Raw genomic sequence first — 16,165 nt, 5'->3', positions numbered from 1 at the left:
TTTAGGACATTATGTTCTTGACTCTTGGTTCTTTTCATATTAAAATCCTTCAGATGTGGCCCATCCATTTCCTCCTTTTGATTTACAGAACCTATTAATGAGCAGAGAAAGCTGAGGGAAAGTGAGAGGAAAGAAATGACTGGTCCTCGCAGAAGCAGTTTTGAAGGTTTAGTAAGATAGGTTTTGTAAAATTAAAATAAGACATTTAGAATTTGGGACTGAGATTTATAAAAGACATTGCAATAAACTATAAACCAGAACACGTGTTACAAACTTTAGGACTTCAATGGATAAAAAACAAGCTCCAGTTCCTGAGACTCTCTGAAGCAGCCAGTAGGCAATGTGCTCCTGGCAGCTCAGTTTCACACAGGTGGCATCCTGAGCCTCCATGTTCTATCCATGCCATCCATTTAAGAGCACTCCCTCAGGACCAGATTCTGAGTTCTCCTGATCCTGATAGCCATGTTTTAGAGGAAGAGCTTTTTAAAAGTGTCAGAACTTCTGTTTTGATCAGAATATGGTGTTAACTCTTTCCATGTTTGTATTTCTATTTTAAAATTGTTTGAAGATGTTTGGAAACAATGTTGGATTCCCTGTTAGGAATAATAGAATCTCTACATCGTTTATTCTCATCTTGATTTTCCAATATCATTATAAAGAGTCTTATGGTATCCCATCATGTCTGTGAGCCACCATTGTGGTATTGGGAATTGAACCTGGGTCTTTTGTAAGTTCAGCCGTTGCTCCTCACCTCTGAGCCACTATGCATAAATAAACATGTACTCTTCAGTATCCTTTACAGCTCCTTGTAACTCAAGCACAGCCCCACAGGGAGCACACATGTGCAATCATTTCCATTAGCCTGTCTGCTGAGCTTCTCTGCATGGTCTGTGATCTACACTGCACATTGTTGACAGTCTCCACCGTTACATGTGTTACTCAAGTTTCTGCATCTCTCTAGCCACATACCCTAGGTAACAACAGGAGGGACCAATTTGGGCTTATGGTTTCAGAGTGGTCAGTCCAGAGGGTGGGCACAGCTTACACAACTGGAAACAAAGATGAGAAGGAGAACGCCCTTTCTAGATGTTTTTTGTTGTTGTTGTGGTTGTGGTTGTTCTGATTTTAACCCATCTGGTGTCCAGTCTATGAGACAGAGACATCTTTATCTATGTTGGTTTTTCCCTCTTAGTTAATTCTCTCTACATAGCCATCCACAGACACACTAGACCAGTATTTTACTGGTCTATCAACAGGCAATTTTCACCCCAATCAGCCGGAGAGTCAAGAATAAGTGTCATAACCTAGTTTCTCTACAACAATGAACAGTTTCTTATTTGTTTACCTCAGTGATGACCTCTGTGCCAGTCAAGCTGAGCTCAAATACACCACACCGAGGAAAGATCTTTAAAATACTTTGTTTCTGAAATATCAGTTGTCCAGTGTAGGTTAACAAGGGCCTCATTTATCATAGGCACCCAATGACCCTAACGTGTACTTCGAGAGTCATAAGAGCACAGAGAAGGGTATGCAATGATCTGAACAGAATCATCTAAACCCCTGCCTATGAGTTAGACATAACACTTCTCTTTTTTTCTGAAACAAATTACTTAAAGAAGAGGGAATTTAGCAGTTTTTTGTGCCTGGAGAAGTGGAAGCTGAAAACATATGGTAAAATCAATTCAAACCTAACATACTACCTAATGCATATAAATTTTTTTAAGTAGGATTGTGTTCTAAATCCTACTTAATTATTAGATACCAATATCTTATTTTTCTTTTAAAGATACTTGTTTTAGCTATGTGACCATGCATATGTCTGTATGTGTAAGTACAATGCTCATGAAGGCCAAAAGAGGCCCTGGGTCTCCTGGAAATGGAGTTACAGGTGGATGTGTACCTTCTGGAATGGGTGCTGGGAATTGAACACAAGGTCCTTTCCAAAACCAGCAATTGCCCTTAAAGGCTGATCCATCTCCCCAGTCTGAAATGACAATATTTGATAGCCATGCCTCCTAATAGATGTCTTAGATGAGACTTCAGCTCTATGTAAGCATATTAGAGTTCCCAGAATCTCTAACAATGAACCCACTGATAATAAGACCATCTTGCTGAAAACCTACCGGGCCCAAAATATAGACTTTCAGTTCTAACCCTACTTACTTGAGACAATTGGCCTCACAAATCATTTCCTGGCTTCTTTCCTCTGACTCTTTATTTCTCTACTGTATCAAAGACTAAACATACATTAGTGGTTTTTGTTTTAAGCCTGGTACTAGCTCCTTATAGCCTCTAGTGACAACAAATGCTAAGGGGTTCATAGTTAAATACTTTCTTTAGTTATTTTAATTCTTCATTTTTTTCCATCACAGTTAAAAAAGAGCAAAATCATATGTGAAACAGTCACACTAGACTTGGCTAAAAACAAAAGGCTCTCACTAGAGTGCCTGGAAGAATGCTTATTCAATATTCCCAAGACTAACATATTTCTCAGCAGAGACAAGAGCATATACTGTAGCCATGGAAAATCTGGGAAACTAGAGTGCTTGAAAATACCATTTACACTACATCAAACTGGAGCCCACTCAGGCAATGTAAATCTTTCCCATATGTGACGGCTGCTGCTCACTGCCCAGCTTCCAGGCCTGAAAGGCACACTGCAAACAGCCAAGAGTCCTCTTTAACTTGTAGTTGCAGCCTGCAGCGGTTTTACTCCAGCAGTTGGAGGACAGTTCTCTCATAAAATGGAGAGATATTTCATTTGGGGAAGAGCAACACAATAAAATTTTGCATTTCAGGTACAAATTGAAACCACTTTCATATCTCTGGTCAGCTCTAAAACACAATAAAATTAAATTGCCTCTAAAACTCTAGATATAGTAAAACTAGAGTTGGCCACAACATAAATGATCTTGAATTCTGACTCATATCCTAAAATGTTCAATGTTTTGAGCTGGGATATACTTATAGTAACTATTTTCATTCTTCGCTAGGTCAAGATATATAGCATTATAATGATTTGTGTCATCTTTTTAGGAACAAGAGTCTTCCTAAGAGGGGCAATGTGGCCAGTCAATTATCACATTTCCCAAGATGTTTGCTTGATTTAAAGCAGGCTTTCTTACAGCCTTGTTTGTGTGCCACCAGCAACAAAATCACCTGAAGCCTTTGCTAAAGTACACATCCTGGAGTCTCCTGGAGATTAGCTGGACCAGATGCTTCAAGATAGGGCAGGGGAAATCTTCATTGTAAGCTGTTTTGGTTACTTTCATATATGCTAAAAAAATAAAATTTAGTACACACAGACTTATTGAAGACAGTGGGAAAGGATATGTAAAACCAGGACTTTAGAAAACAAGCCAAAAATACAGGTGCTGAGTAAATAAACATTCTTACCTGGGTATTTAAGAGGGGGCATGCACCAATATGGTGATTCTGAAGAGAAAACATACTGGTTGTGGAACTGGTTTTCTCAAGGGAATTCCTAACTACCCCTAGCACTACTTCTCAGAGTAGACACTAGTTGTACTCTTTGCAGATTTATTTCTTGTCTAGTTTGCAATGCCCAGTTGTTGATGAGCCCATGTCTCCTTCTTAAGAAGAGTTAAAAAGCAGCAAACAAACCCCAACAATGAGACCAGTTCTATTCCTAACCCACCTGTCTATTGACTGGTTTTACGGGACCACACTTAGGCAGAAACCCCTTTCTTAGCCTGCTGTCGAGGTCCAGGGTAGACACAAGTTACAAAGCAGCAATCCTATAGAACAACTTTCTGAAAATTTAGCTGTCTTTGCAAGTGTTCCTTAAGATAACAGCAGTTAGGCATTGATGTCTGGGGGAATCATACTTTTGATGAAATGGAAACTAAACCCCAGATCTCTTCCAAGTTGTCTAAAATGAAGATTCTCCTATGAGATCAATCTTTTCATCCCTTCATGTCACTCAGACCTTATCACAGAATTTTATATTTGGTCCTTTAAGCCTTGAAATCCCTGTAGTGATGAAATAAACAAGTACATTTTGTACTTTAGAGAAAACTGAAAGCCGTTACTTCAACACCCTAATTTTCTATATAATACACACTGCTAAAAGTAACGTGTTTAAGTTGAAATATTGACATGCTGAAGAATGAATGTTGGTTCTATAAAACCAAGTGTGTGAAATATAATGTTCTTATTCTTTTCTCTACCACGGGCTGAAACTCAATCTAGGAATCACTTTTAACTGAGCATCATCTGGTATCAGGAATATAGAGTGCTCTATCTACATCCTGAGAAGGAGAGGATGCCAAATTATTAATCCTTGGAACACATAGGCATCTCTTGAATTCATTCCACAGACCTGGGTCTGGTCCCTTTGATCCTGATGTCTGGACATCTGCATGTCTAGCTCTGCCTTCTCCTGTTCTCGGGGCCGCACATGGGGCAGCCTGGAGGGTGTTCCATACACATCTGCTAAGATGTTTATTTCCAGTCTAGTAATTTTGTACCACAAAAGCATTAAAACATGATTTGAGGCTTGTAGCCTCTACGTTCTCTAAACAGAACGTGGTTCACACTTTCCTCTGGTGTTAGAGTAGATCACTCTGGTCTGTGTTTCCAGTTCTGCCTCCTATGAGTTCCACAGGCAGGAAGTAGCAGAACTGGGACTTTACTTAGCATCCCACTGTCTTCCAGCATTTGGCATGTCTTCATCTCCCCTCTGAGGTTTCTGTGTGTCTCACATACCGTGTGAATCATGTGCTTGTGCTTGTTGCTGTTATAAGTTACACTTTTACTACTAAGCCTTAGAAGGTTGACTTTTTGAAGCTCAAAGGGTACAAACAAAAATATCCCATACTCCAAGCTGTTATTACAGAAATATCCGAGTTATCCTTTTACTGGGAGATAGTTATCATAAAAAGAATGAGATGTGAGCAAAGCCAGTGGAATGCGTTAGGTCATAACTTAGCATTTCAAACACCTATTGAGTAATGACCATAAGTTCATTATCATGCAATGAGACAGCAGAAATTGTGACAGATAGGTAGGATTCTTTTTTTTTATTAAAACATTTATTTTTAAATTTTAATTCAAATTACAAACAAGGTTTCTTCACATGTCAATCTCACGTCCCTCTCCCTTTCCATCCCCTCCTCCCACCCCCTCCCACCACCCATCCAATACCCCCTCCTTTCCCCAGGGAGGGTGAGTTCTTCCATGGGGGTGTCCATAGTCTGTCATTTCATCCAGGACAGGGCCTAGAACCTCCCCCAAGAGTCCAGGGTGAGAGTGCATCTCTCATTGTGGGATGGGCACCCAATGTCCATTTGTATGCCAGGAATAAATATTGGTCAACTACCAAAGGCCCCATAGATTGCCTAGGCCTCCTCACTGACACCCCCATTCAGGGGGTCTTGATCAGCCCCATGCTGGATTCCCAGGCATCAGCCTGGGATTCAAGAGTTAACCCTTGTCAGGTCAGCTGTTTCTGGGGGTTAAACCAGCCCAGTCTTTTTCTTTTCTTTTTATTTATTTATTTTTCAGTTTAAATTTAGATAAGAAACAAGGTTGCTTCACAAGTCAGTTCTAGGTCTCTCTCCCTTTCCCTCCCCTCCTCCAGTGCCCTCCCCCAACCCCCCCGAATAGACTTTTTGAAAGTATGTTCATCAACAATCAGTTTAACCTTCACTTTATCAGTTCATGATACTTGAGTGTGTTTATTCAAGTGACTCCAGAAGCAAACGGCCACTAACTTGAGGGAAAATAATTTACACTTTCTTAACAATTCTCTGGCCATGTCAGGAGTGATCACATTTCCTAACAGTTCTTTTTGGCAATTAGACTCATAGGTATGCTTGCTAGATTGACTTGGCTGACTAGACCCAGTATTTTCCTCTTAGTGAACACTTACCAGAATTTACTATGTGCCACACAAATGTCCAAAGTTAAAATGCTTTTCAAATCAGAACACACTGAATGCTCATGTCAGCCCTGCTGACCATTATTTTTGCATTTTTTCAATAAAGAAACAGCACAGAAAACACAAAGTGATTTGCTTAAAATTATTACCCCTCGCTTCTTCATGTATACATGAATTTGGAATCTTAGCTCTAAGGAAGATGAAAGAAATGAAAGCAATAATTATATCAGTCAGCAGTTATTAAGCATGTGTAGTATGCTTGCCATGGAGGTAAGTGTAATCTATTCTTATCTTCAGCACTTCTATGCTATAGATGTTCCTCAACACCCACACTCCAAGAATCCTAAGGCAAAAGAGGGGTCTAATAGATTTGTCTGGGGCCTTGGTTTACATCTGGGTACAGGAGTCTACATCCAGCATTGTTAATTGTATCATCTAGGGCTGCATCCTGAAATACCCAGGAGTAATTAAGGCTTGGTTGAAATGATTTTGATTTGCTGAAGCCCATATCCTTTTTTAATAAAAGTCAATATTTCGAATGATTTTTCAGACTTCTCCAAATTCCCTCCAAAGCCTTCCCCATCTCTAACATGAAATTAAATCCTTATTATATTCACTGTCGTTTTGTTCAGCCAAGCTTTCTCAGCCCTGCCAGCTACTTCTAGGGAGATTCAGTTCCATCCATGCTCTCCACCTCTGTGTAGTTTGTGAATCCTTGAAAGAATTCGTTGTCCTGTTCCTTTTGTTTGCTAACACTATTTTTATTCACTCTTAAAATCCTGTTTCATGGATCCTAGGTTATTGTCTTTCTTATAAAGTTTTTTTTTCAGTACTTTTCATATTTATAATATATGTATAGTTTTTTATTTTTAAACAAATATTTTTTATTATTATTTATTACATTTTTAAAAATTAGAAACAAGCTTGCTTCACATGTCAATCCCAGCTCCCTCTCCTTTTCCTCCTCCCACACCCACCACCAACTCCCTCACCTCCCACCCTATCTCTACTCCCTTCCCCATAGGGGATATCCAGAGTCTGTCATTTCACCCAGGGCAGGTCCTAGGCCCTCCCCCAAGAGTCCAGGCTGAAAGAGCCTTCTTCCCCGTGGTATGGGCACACAAAGTCCACCTGCATGCCAGAGACAAACACCGATTCACCGCGCAGGTAAGGATTAAGAGCCTCTTATTTTCCAAAATCAATACCTGTTTCTCTCCCAATGTGATACATGGAGCAAAATGCCTTCACTGTATGATTTGATGTGACACTTGAATCATTAACCAAATTTCCATATTCACGAATCTGTTTCATTTGATTTTCTTCTTTTCTATTGAACTACTTACTCATCCTTACAACAGTACCAACACATTTTAATTCTGTTGGCTCTGCTGTGAATTACCATATAATCTGGCAAGCCACTAACACCCTATTTTGGACATGACTTTATTTTTCATTTTCTTCTTCCAGTTAATTTTAGGATATGTTGATTTAATTCCACTATAGTTCTTATCTGTATTACAATAAATCCATATATTAGTTTAGAAATGATGGTCCTTGTATGCTTAAAGAAGTTTTCTCAATTAATTACAGTATCCTGTATATTTTTCTCAGGATACACATGTAGGAGAAAACCTGTATACGGTTATGCAGAAGACAGATTAGGTGTCTCACTGTACTGCTCTCCACCTTACTTTTTGACGCAGGGTTACTCTCTAAAGCAGAGGATCATAATTTTGGCTAGTGTGACTGGCCAGTGAGCTCCTGAGGGACCTACCTGTCTCTTTCTCACAACACTGGTGTTACAAGCATTCATGGCCATGTACAAACATTTTACGCAGATGCTTTCTCACAGCACCCTTACTCTCTGAGCCATACCTGCCCCCTGAAGCCATTAATCTTGGAAGCTGTGTTTCAACTTTAAGAAAATCAATTAAACCTCTGTGAGTCTCACATGGGTCAGGCTTTTACCTGACTATCACCTATCTGTATCTACCTATCTATATTTATCTGTCTATCTATTTATCTATCATCTACTCATCTATCTATTTATCTATTGATCTATCTATATTCTATCATCTACCCAATTAGTTAACCAGCTAATTTATCTGTTTTGTTCTTTTGAGATAGTTTCTCAGTATGTAACCTAGGCTGTCCTTAGTTTGTGATAATCACCCTGCCATCAGAATCCAGCCCAGTCTTAATCCCTTTGGTCATCAGTCCTCCCTCTCTGTTATTGGCTTTCTTGAGTTCAGCTGAGTGTTTAGCTGTGGCAGTCTGCCTCTGCCTCCATCAGCCACTGAATGAAGGCTCTGTTTCCCTGACAGATAGGTAGGATTCTAAAGCAGATAACATTTAATGAAACTCCTAAATGATTGCTACTTCAGTAAGAAATTTGAATCAGTAAGAAACTTATTTGTAAAACAAAGCACTGAGAAACCCTGGTACTTACTCTCATATAAATATATGCTAGACAGGATACACACCCATTTGTAACAGCCACACTAATGCAATATTGGATCTCAATTTTTGAGATTCACTTTTCAGGTACCACCCTAACCACTGGTCATCAAAGACTTAAGATAGACCTGATATCCTCCAAGAACTTACAATCCAGCTGAACAAGGACCATGGACCAGGCAGTAAGCCTTGAGCAAAAGGAAGGTATATCAGCAGAGCCAGATGGGAGAGAAGAGGGCTAGGGACAGAATCTCATAAGTAACAGTTTCTAGGAATGCAAGATCTAGGAATAGTCTACTCTGAAAAAAAAACAAACCCAAACCAAACCAAACAAAAATGAAATACCACCTGCTTGTGGTAGTCACATGGGAAGACAAGGAAATGGAGACCCATGTCTTTATGTGAGAAAGAAGGCAGAGACCGGGGTAGACCTTCCTGAGGAGGGGAAACATTCATCATGGACTCATATCAAGCACTTTCTCCTTAGCTATTTCCCCTGAATCTTTTGTGTATGTGTTTATGTTTATAAAAATATAGAGATATCAAGTTTTAGATTATAGAACTCCCAGAACATAACACTGATATTACTGAAATGTACAAGTGAATCTCTGACATTATTTACATCCCTTCTGGGAAACCTATGGTACATTAGAGGGTTCCCTTTGTGGTGAATCACACTCCACTATGTCATACACATCACTAATTCTCATTTCAGACTCTGAGTAAGTGTAAAATCAAGCAAGCCATGTTTAAATGCTTGCTATGGCAACAACAGCTCCACATACTACAATATTCTTCCTGGCACAGAAAGTTGTACTGGAAAGGAAAGAAAACACTCTGCTTTATTTCTGTTGTAAATTTAGGATGATAAATTAATATTCCAAAACTTGCTGTTATGGGTGCAAAGTCCCTTCAGCAGAAAATAATTCCAAACTTATGTGATTATTGAGAGTTAAGTTGTGCTAATTTGGATTGTTTTGATCAGCTGAATAAGTGAAGGCTTAGCTACTATGCTGCTAAGACCCCATCCAACTTCCCTACCATGATGATGCAGCCTGGTATGATAAGTGATTGACAAACTGATTAGCAAAGTTAAGTAGGATACAGAATTCTGACGCTGTGTAAAAGCCCAGTTCCTATGAAAGAAATAACTGTAGTGATCTCCAGGAGGAAGTACTAGGAAGAACATTAGCAACACCCTCTATAAAACACAGACTGGGTACAGGGACATGTGGTCATTCTCTCTACCTAAAGTGAAAGACACAGCTCCCTTCAGGAAAACTGGAAGATCTTAGGCTTATGTGGGATATTTGTATATTGTGTGAAGATGTGTCACTGTGATTCGTTTGATAAAGAAATGAATGGCCAATAGCTGGTAAGAGAAGGTATAGGCAGGACTTCTGGGCAGAGAGGGAAAACTCAGGGAAGAAAAGGAGGTATAGTTGCCAGCCAGAGACGGAGAGGAAACAAGAGGTGTAAGATGAAAGAAAGGTAAAAAGTCCTGAGAAAAAATGTAGATTAATATAAATGGATCAATATGAGTTATAAGAGTTAATGGGACAAGGGTAGCTTTCATAATTAATAATAAGTCTCTGTGTCATTTTTGGAAGCTGGCAGGTGGGATAGAGACTTGTTACATTAAGCTCTTACACTGAATTTTACTTTCAACTTAAACCTGAGTATGGCACCATATGGAGTACTATTTAAATTAGTGTGTGTGTGTGTGTGTGTGTGTGTGTGTGTGTGTGTGTGTACATGTGTGTGTCCTATACCACAGTGTGTATGCAGGTGAGAGGACAACTTGGGGAAATCAGTTCTGTCCTTCCTTTATGTGGTAGGTCATCAGGTTTGGCACCAAGTGCCTTTACCTACTGAGGCATCTCGCATACCATTGACTCTTGAATCCAGAATAGTGGAAATAGTTTGCAAATGGGGTAATACAGTGTCTAACTGCCCAAGATAGGATAACCAGCTCCTGGATTTGCTTGTTTCATGATTCTTAGATTTAATCATGAACAAAAAGAAAGAAAGCCATATGCAAACACTGAATAAAAGAAGTGCTACTTATATTTTATAATTGCTAAAAGCAGAATGATTTTACTTTTTTGATGCTCTCTCCTTCTTTGAAAGTCTATTTTCATTGTTTTAGATGTATGATGTTTGTCTGCATGAGTGGCTATGTACCATGGTTGTGCATGGTGCACATGGAAGCCAGAAGAGAACATTAAATCCTCTGAAACTGCAGTTACGGATGATTGAGAGCCACGCAATGGCTTCTGGGAACTGAATGTTGGCCTTCTGAAACAGCACCCAGGGCTTTTAACTGTCTGCTCTTTTCCTTGGAAACAATGTCCTGAGACCCCTTCTCTCAAAATGAGTCCTCTCAAGCATTGGGAGATGCACAGAGCACCAGAGCTGGCACAGAGCAGGTGGAAATAGAGTAGCCAATTCTTCTACTTCTGGATGAGAAGGTTGAGGCTCAGAAAGACTAAGGTCTCACATATGCCCATTCATGTAAATGTCCTAATGGGGCCTCAAGTCCTGAAAGCCAACCCTGCAGCCTTTGTTAGTGTCCATATAATGGAAAGTTATTGAAACTTTTTGGTTACTGTCTGTCAATCAATACCTCCACCTACCCAGCCATCCACCCATTCATATACCCATCCACTAATATACCCACCCATCCACTCATCCACCCACACACCCATCAACTCATCCACATTACCACCATCCAGCCACTGGTCCACCTACCTATCCACCCATCCAGCCACCCATTGTCTTTGATCTATCTTTTGTAAATTGACACAGAGCTAGTAGATGGTAGAATGGTGTAGAAAAACATGGGGAAATAACAGTGATGAGACACTGACCTAATAATGAGAGATAACCGAGTTTGCTGCAAGGTGGTGGCCATGGGAATAAAGAGAGAAATGCGTCAAGAACATTTTCAGATGTTGTGATAATCACATAGTGGCTCATACCCTTAATCTCAACCTGTGGGAAGCATAGGGAGGTAGATCTCTGTGAGTTTGAAGCCCTCTTGTCCTACACTATGAGGTATTACTGTCTGGGAAAGGCTACATGAACCCTGTGTTAAAAAAATCAAAATATCTGCAATAATCAGTGTTTGCTCTCTAGAGTGAGAGAGGCGATACAAAGTGAGTGGTGGTTTTAGTAAGGAAATCTATGGAAGGGATAGCATTAGAGTTCCAGGATATCACTTCAGGGCACACGTTAGTGAGAAAACTAACAAGGTCATGCAGTGGGGCTGATGTCTAGTTTCCTGAAGAGCAGGCACCCCAGTACCAGGAAAGCACACCCTGGGGAGAGAAGTCCTTCATGGAAAGCTTAGAGCGGGCTTGCTGAACAGCAATCTAAACTGGCTTGGGACTGAATCTATGGGAAGAAAAGCTAAGGAAGAAAATGAAACAGATACAGAATTCAAATCAGGAGCATAGGGGACATACCACCAATTGCTGCATAGAAGGCAGACAATGGGGAAAAAGAAGCCCTGGAGACAAAGAGAACCAGGGACAAAATCCCTCACATTACCTGGCAGAATTATGGCAAGGGGCCTGACAATGAACAGCAGGAATGGAAAAAAAAAACAGAAGGCAATGACAAAGACAAAATCCTGCTGAGACCAGCCATTGATTCAACCATCCCTGTTAGCCTTCTTCATATAACTTTGATTTTGTAGTAGGAGATCATACTTGACTTCACAGCATGATGGTACAGGAGGCAGGCGAGGAAGCACAGGCACAATGCAGACAGTTTTGTTGGCACAGGGGAGAGACAGTGTGTGGCTGAGAAAGCTGAGTGTTGGTCTTTTTAGTGTAGCAGAGGCCTGAGGCCTAAACATCTACTGTGCACTGAGGGAAAGCAAAGGAGAGGGGTGTAATTCGTGAAGCCAGTCTCGGTTCTGTCTTCAAAAACATTTTGCTTAGAAGTTCCATAAACACCAGTGGCCCAGGAAATGCCTTAGAGAATATTCATTAACAAAATGACAGCTATTTTACATAGTTCCCATAGCCTTTATATGTTTATCACTCCTTGTGTGAGAAAGACTTCTGGCATGGAAACTTGACCTCTTCCTTGGAGGGAAGAGAGAACCTTTCCCTCCCCTGGGAACTTTCGGAGAATAGTGAACATAGCTGACCTCTTCCTCAGGCTGGAGGAAATCATGCTGTCCTTTCCTGTCATGAGTGAATGCATCCCCCCAGAAAGTACTTTGTACTGGATGGAGATGCATGGGAGTTTCAGGGCTGTCTTATGTGTTGATTCCTTTAAAGATCTGAAATGTATATTCCTTGTATAACCACAAATTGAGCCATGATCTTTGACCACATCACCTCCTAAATTATTCCTTATTCATATGACATCAAGGCCAATACACAAGGATGTACTTGAGTTAACCTGAGCATCCTTTCTGGAGAGTTCTACCTCAATGAGGCTTTTAAGAGAATGAAGCAGAAGCAGTGATTTCTTTCCTAATAACCCCAGAAAACCACAGTATCAAGCATGACTGCTCCTTAAGACACACAAGTCTTGTTCCCTAAATTCTAGTTTAGGAGGAGATGGATCCTGATGCTTCTGCAGAGCCTCATAAGTTTAATCTTGAAGGGGCCATGTAAGTAAGATGTTATCCATGAGTGAAAACATGCTTTCATTTATTTAAAGTGGCCTTTTTCCTTCCCTTCCAGTTTAAAAACTGTCTAAATCAAAATCCCCCCAGCACATATTTATTCATAATGGCTTTAACTTTTCAGAAATTTTGCCTTGTGGCACTAAAGCTATTGTTGCCAAATGAATGTCCTTTGGTACAGCAAATTTTCTATGCAGGTATGAATGTGAAAATTAAATTTCAATGAAATGAGCCCATGATTGGAAGCCCAGCTATAGCTCATATTCCCAATGCTTAAAGCCTATGTTGAACTGAAATAGCATTTTCCTTCCAGGGAAGTGTTTCTATTTATCAAACCCAAGTAGATAGCAGAGACATACAAAGATTCTGGGTGGTTCCAAACACATGCAGATCCAAAGTCACTTTACAACCAAAGGGCTTTCCCCAGGGCACGGCATGGAATGGAAGACATAGCCACCAGCATGGTTCTGAGGAAGTTGTATGACCAAGTAACTAGCAAAGGAGTTTAGATAATGTTTGAATTGATGATTGTCAAGCATTCATAGAGCGTTTTTGTCTGCCAGTGGCTTTGCTTGCTTGTTTATTTGGTGTGTGTGTGTGTGTGTGTGTGTGTGTGTGTGCATGTGTGTGTATGTGAGAGACAGAGAGAGTAGAGGGATTAATAAAAGTGACCACTATCATTCTTAAGACTGTTGAGAAACCAGTAACTCAACTTTGTTCTGGAATACAACATGGAGACATTGGAAGATAAAACAACACATATTGTCATATATTCAACACAAATGGCTTATAAAATTACTTTATGCCAGTTTTTCAGTTTAATAGAACTTGCTAGTAAGTTAGAAATCACTTAAGAAACACAAATCATCTTCCACACAATTAGCCTTGTATTACCCATTGCTTTCCCCCTGAAGTATGGTCTCAATGTAGAAGAATAGCATGCATTAGTAGTACCTTTTTGTCTTTAGGCTTTCCCACCAAGTATTTTCATGTTCCTCTAAGCTATACAGGCATGTGAACAGCATGCCTATGAATGAGTTTAAACAAAACACTTGAGTTTGATTAATATTATGTCTGTCCCTCAGGATTAGTTACTCACTGATTTCTTGACACATAACTCCAGGAACTTTACAGAAAGGAAAACTAAACAGCACTTTTTTTAAAATCAGATGCAGGGATGTGTTATGTATTCCAGAATAGCCTCCATGGCAACCTCTACTACAAACCACAACTAAGAACTTGGGCTTGAGCCAAACATCTCCCAAGAACCTAAAATAGATGTCACTGTGTCTATGTCCTTTTCTCAGAAGAGAAATGCACTGCCTCTTAGTCCAGCCATGCTTTTATAAGCTGTTTGTTCTGTTTTGCTCTTTAGGCTTGCATTAATAAACTATTGATAATTATGAAGAGCATTTGCAGTTGACAGGAGCTGCTGGAGATATGCAAACTATTTGCATGGTAAGAGAATTTATCAGTTTTAGATGGACAACGTATATAGAAGCAAAAAAACAAAAAATGCAGGAATTCAAAAGTATAGTGATTATGTGAACTTTCAATAGAAGTAACAGCCTTGCACACAGTAGGACAGACCCCAGAGGAGTCACTGCGCTATTGAAAATGTGATCATGTGTCTACATGCTAATGCTGAAAGACATAGAAAACACAAAACTTCTTTTAGTCCCCTCTAGAAAGACACAGAAATATACAGAAGATTCCAGAGAGGTAAATATCTACCAAGGGCTAATTCTTTCGAAGACACATGTCATTTTCACAGGCAAACTTGAAAACTTCACTTCTCTGAAACCCATGTTTCCATTTCCTGTTTCTAGACCAGAAGCAGATATTTCAAGCTGGCTGTCTAGTCCTGGGGTTGACAGTGACACTTCAAATGACAGAAGCTCTTGGGATCCTTCCTGTCAACCTCCTGTCCAGGTTGTACTATTTCCCTCTTCTGCTCCGGAAGTCCCTACATGAGTCGGTAAGGAGAAACTTGGTGACATATGTTGTGTTTGCTAGGAAAGTTGTTCCTTTAAGGTGGGTAAGGCTAAAGTCTTATAAATATTATCTTTTTTCTTAAGAGTTTCACATATCCCAGACTGGCTTCAGACTCACTATGTGGCTGAGTCTGACCCTGGACTCCTGTTTCTACTGCCCGAGTGCCAGAAGTACAGCCTTTCACCCCAACGCCCGACTTCCGATGTTCATGCAGGAATTGTGTGTGCTAGGTAAGCACTCTACCCACTGAACCTAAATTACTTTAAGTGAACAAACAGATGGGATTTTTTATAAAGAAATGACAACAAAGAGAAAGATGAGTTAAAATGACCAATTAAGTAGAGAGGCAACTAGTGGTAAAACCCCAATTTCAAGAGCGTTTTTCAAATAAATCTTCTCAGCTCTGGGCCTGACTGAAGTGACAGTGATACCCAGACCTGCAGCCTCCTGCTCCTCTTCTGGTGGGCTCTGTATTGATTCTACAGTTCAAGTTGAAGATGTATTAGCCCACCCCCTTGGCTAAGGAAGTCCACGTATACCTCCTACCCAACACATACCATAAAAGTCAAATACCACACAGGACAAGACTGGATAAGGCTGAAGAAAGCTTTTGGATAAACTGACAAAGATCATTTGGTTCCTGAAAGTAAAACCATACAATCCCGGCAGCTTCGACGGTCAACAGTCACAAAACAGTACAACTAAAAGCCAAACTATTTTAAAGATTGCATTTTCTCACAGGATGGAGTTTTTAAAAAGGAAAATGAAGATCAATTACCTACAGAACTCTTGTACCCCAAAGAAACAGATCCTGAAGATTTCAAGGAGGAAAAACAGTACCTTATAAGTAATTGGTCTTGTCTAACACAGCTGGTCCCACAGTCGACTCCTTTAACTGTCTGCTGCCTCCAGTTTAAAGTCAATTCTGTTGGCAAGAAAGCGCAGAGCTCGTCTGGAAAATATTGTTTGGACATAAACTGTTCCTTTCAAAGCAGTGGTAGCTATATTTAAGTTTTCTTGTAGACAGGACTATAAACTCTTCCTGTCGCTAAATTTCTTCCTCCTCCTTCCCCCCCAGACTTAGTCAGTATCCTCCTATCCCATATATTGAAAAAAGAGACAGTGAAACGAGGGGGGGGGGGACTTCTGCTAGGAAATATACCTTA

At 40.1% G+C, this 16,165-nt stretch overlaps 1 protein-coding gene across 5 annotated transcripts in view; it reads right to left on the bottom strand.

The window, feature by feature from the left end:
- The window catches only part of Arhgap24 (Rho GTPase activating protein 24), a 600,446-nt gene that overhangs the window by 134,857 nt on the left and 449,424 nt on the right, over window positions 1-16,165 (bottom strand). The window contains exon 1 of one of the 5 annotated variants that reach the window (XM_040747534.1): window positions 15,840-16,093. The exons of the other annotated variants lie outside the window; for them this stretch is intronic. The gene's annotated coding sequence lies outside the window, so the exon portion shown is untranslated. Of the gene's footprint in view, window positions 1-15,839; window positions 16,094-16,165 lie in introns of those variants that run through there. 5 annotated transcript variants of the gene reach the window in all.

The sequence above is a fragment of the Mesocricetus auratus genome, unplaced genomic scaffold (genome assembly GCF_017639785.1).
Source record: "Mesocricetus auratus isolate SY011 unplaced genomic scaffold, BCM_Maur_2.0 Super-Scaffold_100006, whole genome shotgun sequence".
NCBI classification, from domain to species: domain Eukaryota; kingdom Metazoa; phylum Chordata; class Mammalia; order Rodentia; family Cricetidae; genus Mesocricetus; species Mesocricetus auratus.
This window is presented reverse-complemented; position numbering and strand designations above follow the sequence as displayed.